This window comes from Arachis stenosperma, chromosome 10 (genome assembly GCF_014773155.1).
Source record: "Arachis stenosperma cultivar V10309 chromosome 10, arast.V10309.gnm1.PFL2, whole genome shotgun sequence".
NCBI lineage: Eukaryota > Viridiplantae > Streptophyta > Magnoliopsida > Fabales > Fabaceae > Arachis > Arachis stenosperma.
Genome location: NC_080386.1, coordinates 90779820 through 90792045, shown reverse-complemented (window position 1 = coordinate 90792045; position 12226 = coordinate 90779820). Strand labels below are relative to the sequence as shown.

Below are 12226 nucleotides of genomic sequence, written 5' to 3'. Positions count from 1 at the left end.
CAACAGAATTGCAAGTTCCATTGACTTCCATTGGAAGATCCTCATCAGTTCTTAGCTGAATTCTTGCAAATCTGTGACACAGTCAAGACTAATGGGGTTGACCCTGAGGTCTACAGACTGATGCTATTCCCTTTTGCTGTAAGAGACAGAGCTAGGACATGGTTGGACTCACAACCTAAAGAAAGCCTGGACTCTTGGGAAAAGCTAGTCAATGCCTTATTGGCAAAGTTCTTTCCACCTCAAAAATTGAGTAAGCTTAGAGTGGAAGTCCAAACCTTCAGACAGAAGGATGGAGAATCCCTCTATGAAGCTTGGGAAAGATACAAACAATTGATCAGAAAATGTCCTTCAGACATGCTTTCTGAATGGAGCATCATAGGTATTTTCTATGATGGTCTCTCTGAACTATCCAAGATGTCTTTGGATAGCTCTGCTGGAGGATCTCTTCATCTGAAGAAGACGCCTACAGAAGCTCAAGAGCTAATTGAAATGGTTGCAAATAACCAATTCATGTACACTTCTGAAAGGAATCCTGTGAACAATGGGACAAGTCAGAAGAAAGGAGTTCTTGAGATTAATGCTCTGAATGCCATACTGGCTCAGAATAAGATATTGACTCAACAAGTCAATTTGATTTCTCAAAGTCTGTCTGGAATGCAAAATGCACCAAGCAGTACTAAGGATGCTTCATCTGAAGAAGAAGCTTATGATCCTGAGAACCCTTCAATGGAAGAGGTGAATTACCTAGGAGAACCCTATGGAAACACCTATAATTCTTCATGGAGAAATCACCCAAATTTCTCAGGGAAGAATCAAGAGAGACCTCAACAAGGTTTCAACAACAATAATGGTGGAAGAAACAGGTTTAGCAATGGCAAGCCTTTTCCATCATCTTCTCAGCAACAGACAGAGAATTCTAAGCAGAACCCCTCTGACTTAGCAACCATGGTCTCTGATCTAATCAAAACCACTCAAAGTTTCATGACTAAAACAAGGTCCTCCATTAGAAATTTGGAGGCACAAGTGGGACAGCTGAGCAAGAAAGTTACTGAACTCCCTCCAAGTACTCTTCCAAGCAACACAGAAGAAAATCCAAAAGGAGAGTGCAAGGCCATCAACATGGCCGAATTTGGAGAGGAAGGAGAGGAAGTGAACGCCACTGAGGAAGACCTCAATGGGCGTGCACCAACCTCCAATGAGTTCCCTAATGAGGAACCATGGGAATCTGAGGCTCAAAATAAGACCATAGAGATTCCATTGGACTTACTTCTGCCTTTCATGAGCTCTGATGAGTATTCCTCCTCTGAAGAGGATGAGTATGTCACTGAAGAGCAAGTTGCTAAATACCTTGGAGCAATCATGAAGCTAAATGACAAGTTATTTGGAAATGAGACTTGGGAGGATGAACCTCCTTTGCTCACCAAAGAACTGGATGACTTGTCTAGGCAGAAATTACCTCAAAAGAGACAAGATCCTGGGAAGTTTTCCATACCTTGTACCATAGGCACCATGACCTTCAAGAAGGCTCTGTGTGACTTAGGGTCAAGTGTAAACCTCATGCCTCTCTCTGTAATGGAGAAGCTAGGAATCTTTGAGGTGCAAGCTGCAAGAATCTCACTAGAGATGGCAGACAACTCAAGAAAACAAGCTCATGGACTTGTAGAGAATGTTTTGGTAAAAGTTGAAGACCATTACATCCCTACTGATTTCATAGTCCTAGAGACTGGGAAGTGCATGGATGAATCCATCATCCTTGGCAGACCCTTCCTAGCCACAGCTAAGGCTATGATTGATGTTGATGGAGGTGAACTGATCATTCAAGTGAATGAAGAATCCTTTGTTTTTAAGGCTCAAGGATATCCCTCTGTCACCATGGAGAGGAAGCATGAAGAGCTTCTCTCAATTCAGAGTCAAACAGAGCCCCCACAGTCAAACTCTAAGTTTGGTGTTGGGAGGCCACAACCAAAATCTAAGTTTGGTGTTGAACCCCCACATTCAAACTCTAAGTTTGGTGTTGGGAGGTTCCAACATTGCTCTGAGTATCTGTGAGGCTCCATGAGAGCCCTCTGTCAAGCTACTGACATTAAAGAAGCGCTTGTTGGGAGGCAACCCAATGATTATATTTTATATATTTTCTTTTGTTATTTTATGTTTTTTGTAGGTTGATGATCATAAGAAGACACAAAATCAATTGAAAAAGCAAAAACAGAATGAAAAACAGAAAAAAAAATAGCACACCCTGGAGGAAGAACCCACTGGCGTTTAAACGCCAGTGAGGCTAGCAGTTGGGCGTTTAATGCCCAGTCTGGCACCATTCTGGGCGTTTAACGCCAGAAAAGGGCACCAGACTGGCGTTAAACGCCAGAAAAGGGCAAGAACCTGGCGTTAAATGCCAGGAATGGGCACCAGCCCGGCGTTTAACGCCAGAAATGGCTCAAAACGTGATTTTGAATGCCATTTGGTGCAGGGATGACTTTTCCTTGACACCACAGGATCTGTGGACCCCACAGGATCCCCACCAACCCCACCACTCTCTCTTCTTCACCCATTCACCAATCACCTCAATACCTCTTCCCCAAAAAACCCCTCACCTATCAAATCCCATTTTTCTCTTCACCACTCACATCCATCATTCATAAAACCCCACCAACCTCACCCTTCAAATTCAAACCACTTTCCCTCCCAAACCCACCCATAATGGCCGAACCCCATCTCCCCCCTCTCCTATATAAACCCTTCTTCACCCCTTAATTTTCACACAACCTAAACACCACTTCTCCCCCTCTTTGGCCGAATACAACACCATCACCCTTCTTCCTCATTTCTTCTTCTTCTACTCTCTTCTTTCTTCTTTTGCTCGAGGACGAGCAAACCTTTTAAGTTTGGTGTGGTAAAAGCATTGCTTTTTGTTTTTTCATAACCATTTATGGCATCTAAGGCCGGAGAAACCTCTAGAAAGAGGAAAGGGAAGGCAAAAGCTTCCACCTCTGAGTCATGGGAGATGGAGAGATTCATCTCAAGGGTGCATCAAGACCACTTCTATGAAGTTGTGGCCTTGAAGAAGGTGATCCCCGAGGTCCTTTTTTCACTCAAAAAGGGTGAATATCCGGAGATCCGACATGAGATCCGAAGAAGAGGTTGGGAAGTCCTTACCAACCCCATTCAACAAATCGGAATCTTGATGGTTCAAGAGTTCTATGCAAACGCATGGATCACCAAGAACCATGATCAAAGTGTGAACCCGGACCCAAAGAATTATCTTACTATGGTTCGGGGGAATTACTTGGATTTTAGTCCGGAAAGTGTAAGGTTGGCGTTCAATTTGCCCATGATGCAAGGGGATGAACATCCTTACACTAGAAGGGTCAACTTTGATCAAAGGTTGGACCAAGTCCTCACAGTCATATGTGAAGAGGGTGCACAATGGAAGAGAGATTCAAGAGGGAAGCCGGTTCAATTGAGAAGGCATGACCTCAAACCCGTGGCTAGAGGATGGTTGGAGTTTATCCAACGCTCAATCATTCCCACTAGCAACCGGTCCAAAGTTACTATAGACCGGGCCATCATGATTCATAGCATCATGATTGGAGAAGAAGTGGAAGTTCATGAGGTTATAGCCCAAGAACTTTATAAGGTGGCGGACAAGTCCTCTACCTTAGCAAGGTTAGCCTTTCCTCATCTCATTTGTCACCTCTGTTATTCAGTTGGAGTTGACATAGAAGGAGACATCCTTATTGATGAGGACAAGCCCATCACTAAGAAAAGGATGGAGCAAACAAGAGACCCCTCTCATCATGAGATCCCTGAGATACCTCAAGGGATGCACTTTCCTCCACAAGACTATTGGGAGCAACTAAACACCTCCCTAGGAGAATTGAGTTCCAACATGGGACAACTAAGGGTGGAGCACCAAGAACATTCCATCCTCCTCCATGAAATTAGAGAAGATCAAAGAATCATGAGAGAGGAGCAACAAAAACAAGGAAGAGACATTGAGGAGCTCAAGCACTCCATAAGACCTTCAAGAGGAAGAACAAGCCGCCATCACTAAGGTGGACCCGTTCTTTAATCTCCTTGTTCTTTATTTTTCTGTTTTTTGAATTTTAGTGCTTATGTTTATCTATGTTTGTGTCTTGTGATCATTAGTGTATATGCCTAAAAGTTATGAATGTCCTATGAATCCATCACCTTTCTTAAATTAACAATGTTCTTAATTGAAAAAGATAAGAATTGCATGAATTTTGAATTTTATAACAGTTTAATTATTTTGATGTGGTGGCAATACTTTTTGTTTTCTGAATGTATGCTTGAACAGTGCATATGTCTTTTGAATTTGTTGTTCATGAATGTTAAAATTGTTGGCTCTTGAAAGAATGATGAAAAAGGAGACATGTTACTGAGGATCTGAAAAATCATAAAAATGATTCTTGAAGCAAGAAAAAGCAGTGAATACAAAAAAAAAAAGAAAAGAAAGAAAAAAAGAAAAACCGAAAAAAAAAAGAGAAAGAAATAAAGTTGTGATCCAAGGCAAAAAGAGTGTGCTTAAGAACCCTGGACACCTCTAATTGGGGACTCTAGCAAAGCTGAGTCACAATCTGAAAAGGTTCACCCAATTATGTGTCTGTGGCATGTATGTATCCGGTGGTAATACTGGAAGACAGAGTGCTTTGGGCCACGGCCAAGACTCATGAAGTAGCTGTGTTCAAGAATCATCATACTTAACTAGGAGAATCAATAACACTATTTGGATTCTGAGTTCCTAAAGAAGCCAATCATTCTGAATTCCAAAGGATAAAGTGAGATGCCAAAACTGTTTAGAGGCAAAAAGCTAAAAGCCCCGCTCATCTAATTAATACTGATCTTCATAGATGTTTTTGGAGTTTATTGCATATTCTCTTCTTTTTATCCTATTTGATCTTCAGTTGCTTGGGGACAAGCAACAATTTAAGTTTGGTGTTGTGATGAGCGGATAATTTGTACCCTTTTTGGCATTGTTTTTAGTATGTTTTTAGTATGATCTAGTTAGTTTTTAGTATATTTTTAGTAGTTTTTAGTTAAAATTCACTTTTCTGGACTTTACTATGAGTTTGTGTGTTTTTCTGTGATTTCAGGTATTTTCTGGCTGAAATTGAGGGACCTGAGCAAAAATCTGATTCAGAGACCAAAAAGGACTGCAGATGCTGTTGGATTCTGACCTCCCTGCACTCGAAGTGGATTTTCTGGAGCTACAGAAGCCCAACTGGCGCTCTCTCAACGGCGTTGAAAAGTAGACATCCTGGGCTTTCCAGCAATATATGATAGTCCATACTTTGCCCAAGATTTGATGGCCCAAACCGGCGTTCAACGTCACCTCAAGAAATTCCAGCGTTAAACGCCGGAACTGGCACCTAGATGGGAGTTAAACGCCCAAACTGGCATAAAAGCTGGCGTTTAACTCCAAGAAGAGTCTCTACACGAAAATGCTTCATTGCTCAGCCCAAGCACACACCAAGTGGGCCCGGAAGTGGATTTTTATGTCATTTACTCATCTTTGTACACCTTAGGCTACTAGTTTCCTATAAGTAGGACCTTTTACTATTGTATTTAAATCTTTTGATCACTTTAGATCTCTAGACCATCTTTGGACATCTAGTTCTTAGATCATTTGGGGGCTGGCCTCATGGCCATGCCTAGACCTTGTTCTTATGTATTTTCAACGGTGGAGTTTCTACACACCATAGATTAAGGTGTGGAGCTCTGCTGTATCTCGAGTATTAATGCAATTACTTTTGTTCTTCTATTCAATTCCGCTTGTTCTTTGTCCAAGATATCACTTGTTCTTCAACATGATGAATGTGATGATCCGTGACACTCATCATTATTCTCACTTATGAACAAAGTGACTGACAACCACTCTTGTTCTACAAGCATACGAGGCTCTAGTGAATATCTCTTGGATTCTTTAACCGGAATCTTCGTGGTATAGGCGAGAACTGATGGCGGCATTCAAGAGAATCCGGAAGGTCTAACCTTGTCTGTGATATTCTGAGTAGGATTCAATGATTGAATGACTGTGACGTGCTTCAAACTCCTAGCAGGCGGGGCGTTAGTGACAGACGCAAAAGAATCGCTGGATTCTATTCCGGCCTGACCGAGAACCGACAGCTGATTAGCCATATGCTGTGACAAAGCATAGGAACATTTTCACTGAGAGGATGGGAGGTAGCCACTGACAACGGTGAAACCCTTGCATAAGCTTGCCATGGAAAGGAGTAAGAAGGATTGGATGAAGACAGTAGGAAAGCAGAGAGACGGAAGGGAAGGCATCTTCATACGCTTATCTGAAGTTCTCACCAATGATATACATAAGTATCTCTATCTTTATCTTTATGCTTTATTCATCATCTATACCCATTTGAGTCTGCCTGATTGAGATCTACAAGGTGACCATAGCTTGCTTCATACCAACAATCTCCGTGGGATCGACCCTTACTCACGTAAGGTATTACTTGGACGACCCAGTGCACTTGCTGGTTAGTTGTGCGAAGTTGTAGTGATCACAATTTCGCGCACCACGCGGCTATCATAATAAATGACATGCAGAATCTTATCATGTCCCTGCCCTAGGATAGCGCCAATGGCATGATCACTAGCATCACACATTAGTTCAAATGGTAAGTCCCAGTTGGGTGCAGAGATGATAGTAGCAGTGACAAGCTTGGTTTTCAGAGTTTCAAAGGCCTACAGGCATTCTTGGTCAAAGACGAATGGAACATCAGCGGCCAAGAGATTGCACAGGGGTTTTGCGATTTTAGAAAACTCTTTTATGAACCTCTTGTAAAATCATGCATGTCTGGTATGCGTGCGCAAAACCCACACTATTTCGTACAACAGCAGCAGTACCAGCAAGTGCACTGGGTCATCCAAGTAATACCTGAGTGACTCAGGGTCAATCCCATGAGGATTGTGGCTTGAAGTAAGCTTATGGTTGTCTTGCAGGTCTTAGTCAGGCGGAATCAGAAGGTTGTTGATTGTATGTTGAATTTTATATTTGTAAAACAAGTGTTTCAGAGAATGGAATAGAGTTAAGAGTTGGAGTTGCTTTGTCTTCCTGAAGTAACTCTGGTACTACTTGTTCATACCCTGGGTCGAGCTGTCCGAGCCGGGATGTTCAGTAGCAAAGCGACCGACCTCTTTAGGTCAAGCGGAGCGACTTCTTCGTAAAGAACTCGGCCAAATTGACAGGAAAGCCCAAAGAAGGGCCCAACTCAAGGAATACGACCCCGATCCAAAGGCAGCCCAAGCCTATAGAGATAAGGGCAGTTCCATGGAAGATAAGCTGACCTCGACAAAAGATAAGATAAGATAAGATAACTAACTTATCTTATCCAAAGAAGGTCACATCTCACCATTATAAATACACTGGAGCACCCAGGTATAACTCATACTCTGATTCTACTCAATACCTGCTTAATACCCTTGCTAACTTAAGCATCGGAGTCCCTTGTAGGTACCCCCCGCCCTCCGGGGAGGAAGGATCAGCACTACCACCAAGTCCAACAAGTCAGACACAACCGCTCCAACCAGCACAGAAGATTTCGTACGAGATCGACCTCCAATTTCAGGTAACCATCAGAACATTGGCGCCGTTGCCGGGGAACCTGGAAGTCATCCCATCATCATGGCGAACGACCATGACAACGACCACGACTCAGATCTAGAGGATAGAACGCCGCACAAAAATGCGAACACTACACCAAAGGATACTCCTCAACTTAACAACAAAAAGGATTCTCCAAACGCGGGAGCTATAGAGGTGCTTCAAGATCGATTAAAGCAACTCGAGAAAGAAGCCCAACATCAACGCAAAAAAGAAGAGGATCTACATCGGAAGATAAGGCGACGCCGGGAATTAGAAGATAAGCTACTAAAACTCGAAGCCGATCTCAAAACCAAAGCTACTCGATCTACTCTAGAGGATAGCTCTCGCAAGGATCAAGATCCATTGACCAGGGAAATCATGAAGACCAAAATCCCAAAGGACTTCAAACTTCCGGATATGACTCTGTACGACGGCACTTCAGACCCTAACCATCACCTCAGCAATTTCAGAAGTAGAATGTACCTTACTGACACTTCGGATGCAGTTCGCTGCAAAGCCTTTCCAACAACCCTTACCAAGACAGCCATTAGATGGTTCGACAGCCTACCTCCAAAGTGCATCTCGAGCTTCGACGACCTGGCCAAAAAGTTTCTGGCCAGATTTTCCATACAAAAAGATAAGGCTAAACACGCCCCCAGCCTACTAGGAATCAAGCAAGGAGATCGGGAAAGTCTTCGTAACTACATGGAAAGATTCAACAAAACATGCATGGACATACAAAGTCTACCAACTGAAGCTGCCATTATGGGCCTCAAAAATGGCCTACGAGAAGGACCTTTTAGCCAATATATATCTAAGAAATACCCTGCATCCCTGGACGAAGTACAAGAACGGGCGCAGAAGTACATCAACGTGGAGGAGAATTCACAACTTGGGGAAGCCTCGAGGTTCGGTTCCGCCTACTGATGAGCGGATAATTTGTACGCTTTTTGGCATTGTTTTTAGTATGTTTTTAGTAGTTTGAGTTGAGTTTTTAGTATATTTTTATTAGTTTTTAGTTAAAATTCACTTTTCTGGACTTTACTATGAGTTTGTGTGTTTTTCTGTGATTTCAGGTATTTTCTGGCTGAAATTGAGGGATCTGAGCAAAAATCTAATCCAGAGACTCAAAAGGACTGCAGATGTTGTTGGATTCTGACCTCCCTGCACTCGAAGTGGATTTTCTGGAGCTACAGAAGCCCAATTGGCGCGCTCTCAACGGCGTTGGAAAGTAGACATCCTGGGCTTTCCAGCAATATATGATAGTCCATACTTTGCCCAAGATTTGATGGCCCAAACCGGCGTTCAAAGTCACCTCAAGAAATTCCAGCGTTAAACGCCGGAACTGGCACCAAAATGGGAGTTAAACGCCCAAACTGGCACCAAAGCTGGCGTTTAACTCCAAGAGGAGTCTCTACACGAAAAATGCTTCATTGCTCAGCCCAAGCACACACCAAGTGGGCCCGGAAGTGGATTTTTATGTCATTTACTCATCTCTGTACACCCTAGGCTACTAGTTTTCTATAAGTAGGACCTTTTACTATTGTATTTTCATCGGGGGATCTTAGATCATCTTTAGGTCTTTGAATCTCTTGATCACTGGGAGGCTGGCCTCACGGCCATGCCTAGACCTTGTTCTTATGTATTTGCAACGGTGGAGTTTCTACACACCATAGATTAAGGTGTGGAGCTCTGCTGTACCTCGAGTATTAATGCAATTACTATTGTTCTTCTATTCAATTCCGCTTGTTCTTTGTCCAAGATATCACTTGTTCTTCAACTTGATGAATGTGATGATCTGTGACACTCATCATCATTCTCACTCAAGAACAAAGTGACTGACAACCACTCTTGTTCTACAAGCATACGAGGCTCTAGTGAATATCTCTTGGATTCCTGATAACACGATGCATGGTTGATCGCCTGACAACCGAGTGCTCGCCTGACAAACGAGCCAGCCATTCCGTGAGATCAGAGTCTTCGTGGTATAGGCAAGAACTGATGGCGGCATTCAAGAGAATCCGGAAGGTCTAACCTTGTCTGTGGTATTCTGAGTAGGATTTAATGATTGAATGACTGTGACGTGCTTCAAACTCCTAGCAGGCGGGGCGTTAGTGACAGACGCAAAAGGATCGATGGATTTTATTCCGGCCTGACCGAGAACCGACAGCTGATTAGCCATATGCTGTGACAGAGCATGGGAATATTTTCACTGAGAGGATGGGAGGTAGCCACTGACAACGGTGAAACCCTACATGAGCTTGCCATGGAAAGGAGTAAGAAGGATTGGATGAAGACTGTAGGAAAGCAGAGAGATGGAAGGGAAGGCATCTTCATACGCTTATCTGAAGTTCTTACCAATGATATACATAAGTACCTCTATCTTTATCTTTATGCTTTATTCGTTTATCACTATACCCATTTGAGTCTGCCTGACTGAGATTTACAAGGTGACCATAGCTTGCTTCATACCAACAATCTCCGTGGGATCGACCCTTACTCACGTAAGGTATTACTTGGACGACCCAGTGCACTTGCTGGTTAGTTGTGCGAAGTTGTGTTTATGCCATGGTATTGAGCACCGAGTTTTTGGATTCATTACCGGGGATTATTTGAGCTGTGAAAAGTATTGATCACAATTTCGTGCACCACCTACCGAGACAAAGATAAAGAATCCAAGAAAAAGGAAGATCGCTCCGGGGAGAAAATAAAAAAATATCATAACTACACCCCTCTTAGGGTATCCTTGGTAGATGTTTACAAAGAAGTCTGCCATACAGAAAAAATACCCCCAGCTCGGCCACTCAAAGGCAAAAGAGGAGGAGGAAATCAGAACGAATACTGTGAGTATCATCGAGTCCGAGGACATTCCACCAACGAATGCTTCGACTTAAAAAATGTCATAGAAAAATTAGTAAGAGAAGGAAAACTAGATCGGTTTTTGGCCAACCGGGATGAAGAGCCAAGAAAAAGAAGGGATGAAGATGTCGGACGGTTTGAGCGATCACCTCGCACACCGGAAAGACACGTCCACATGATACACGGAGGATTTACGGGAGGAGGAATCTCCAAATCATCCCGCAAGCGACACCTCAAAGAAGTATACCATGTCGAAGGAAAGAAGGAGGCGCCAGACATCCCAGCAATTACGTTTACCAAAGAAGACGCATCTGGAATCATTTCAGGACACGACGACCCTATGGTCATTACTATCATACTGGCAAACGCCAACCTCCACCGTACATTAATTGACCAAGGAAGCTCTGCCGACATCTTATTCAAAACTGCCTTCGACAAGCTCGGCTTAGAAGAAAAAGAGCTAAGAGCATACCCGAACTACCTGTTCGGACTTGGGGATACCCCAGTACAACCACTGGGATACGTATCGTTATATACAACCTTCGGAAAGGGGAACCAATCCAGAACACTCAAGATAGACTACATCGTGGTCAACATAAGCTCAGCCTAAAATGCCTTAATAGGTCGGACAATGTTAAACCAACTCGGCGCAATAGTTTCAACTCCACATCTATGTATGAAATTCCCAACTGCAGAAGGGATAGCTACAATAAAAGCAGATCAAAGGATGGCGCGTCCCTGTTATAACGAAAGTCTAAACCTCAGAGGTGAAGGAGAAGAGTTCCACACAATCGAACTTGGTAGAGTTCAGGGACAAGAAGAACTCCAACCACAGCCCGAAGGTGAAGTAGAGAAAGTTCAGATCGGAGACACCTCAGATAAGACAACTAATATTGGCACAATCCTAAAAGGAGACGCAAAGGAATCACTCATACAGTTCCTACGAGATAATGTTGATCTCTTCGCATGGAAAGCCGCCGACATGCCAGGCATATATCCCGAACTAATGAGCCACAAGTTGGCAGTATATCCGGGATCTCGGCCGGTACAACAAAGACGAAGAAAACTCGGACCAGAACAGTCTCAAGCTGTAGCAGAATAGGTGCAAGCACTGCTAGAGGCAGGATTCATAAGGGAAGTTAAGTACCTACTATGGCTAGCAAACGTCGTCTTGGTGAAAAAGTCAAATGGGAAGTGGCGAATGTGCACCGACTACACCGACCTCAACAAAGCCTGCCCAAAAGATCCTTATCCACTCCCAAGCATCGACGCTCTAGTAGACGCCTCATCGGGATATAAGTATCTCTTGTTTATGGACGCATACTCGGGATACAACCAGATCCCAATGTATCCACCGGATCAAGAAAAAACCTCGTTTCTAACACCCAAAGCAAACTATTGCTATATTGTAATGCCTTTCGGCCTTAAGAATGCAGGAGCTACTTATCAAAGGCTAATGAATAAGGTCTTCTTAGACCGCATTGGGAAAATCATGGAGGTCTACGTAGATGACATGTTGATAAAGACACAAAGTGAAGAGACATTACTGACCGACTTGGTTCAAGTGTTCGACACCATACGAAAGCATGGCATGCGACTTAACCCGGCCAAATGCACCTTCGCAGTGGGAGCATGTAAGTTCTTGGGCTTTATGGTCACACAAAGAGGAATCGAGGCAAATCTAGATAAATGCCAGGCCATACTCAACATGAAGAGCCCTACCTACATCAAAGAGGTACAACAACT

At 43.3% G+C, this 12226-nt stretch overlaps 1 non-coding gene across 1 annotated transcript; it reads right to left on the bottom strand.

The window, feature by feature from the left end:
* Window positions 1-252: 252 nt before the first annotated feature.
* On the bottom strand, window positions 253-360 carry LOC130958502 (small nucleolar RNA R71). The gene has a single exon (XR_009077620.1). It is a non-coding gene; the product is annotated as a small nucleolar RNA R71 (small nucleolar RNA).
* Window positions 361-12226: the final 11866 nt, after the last annotated feature.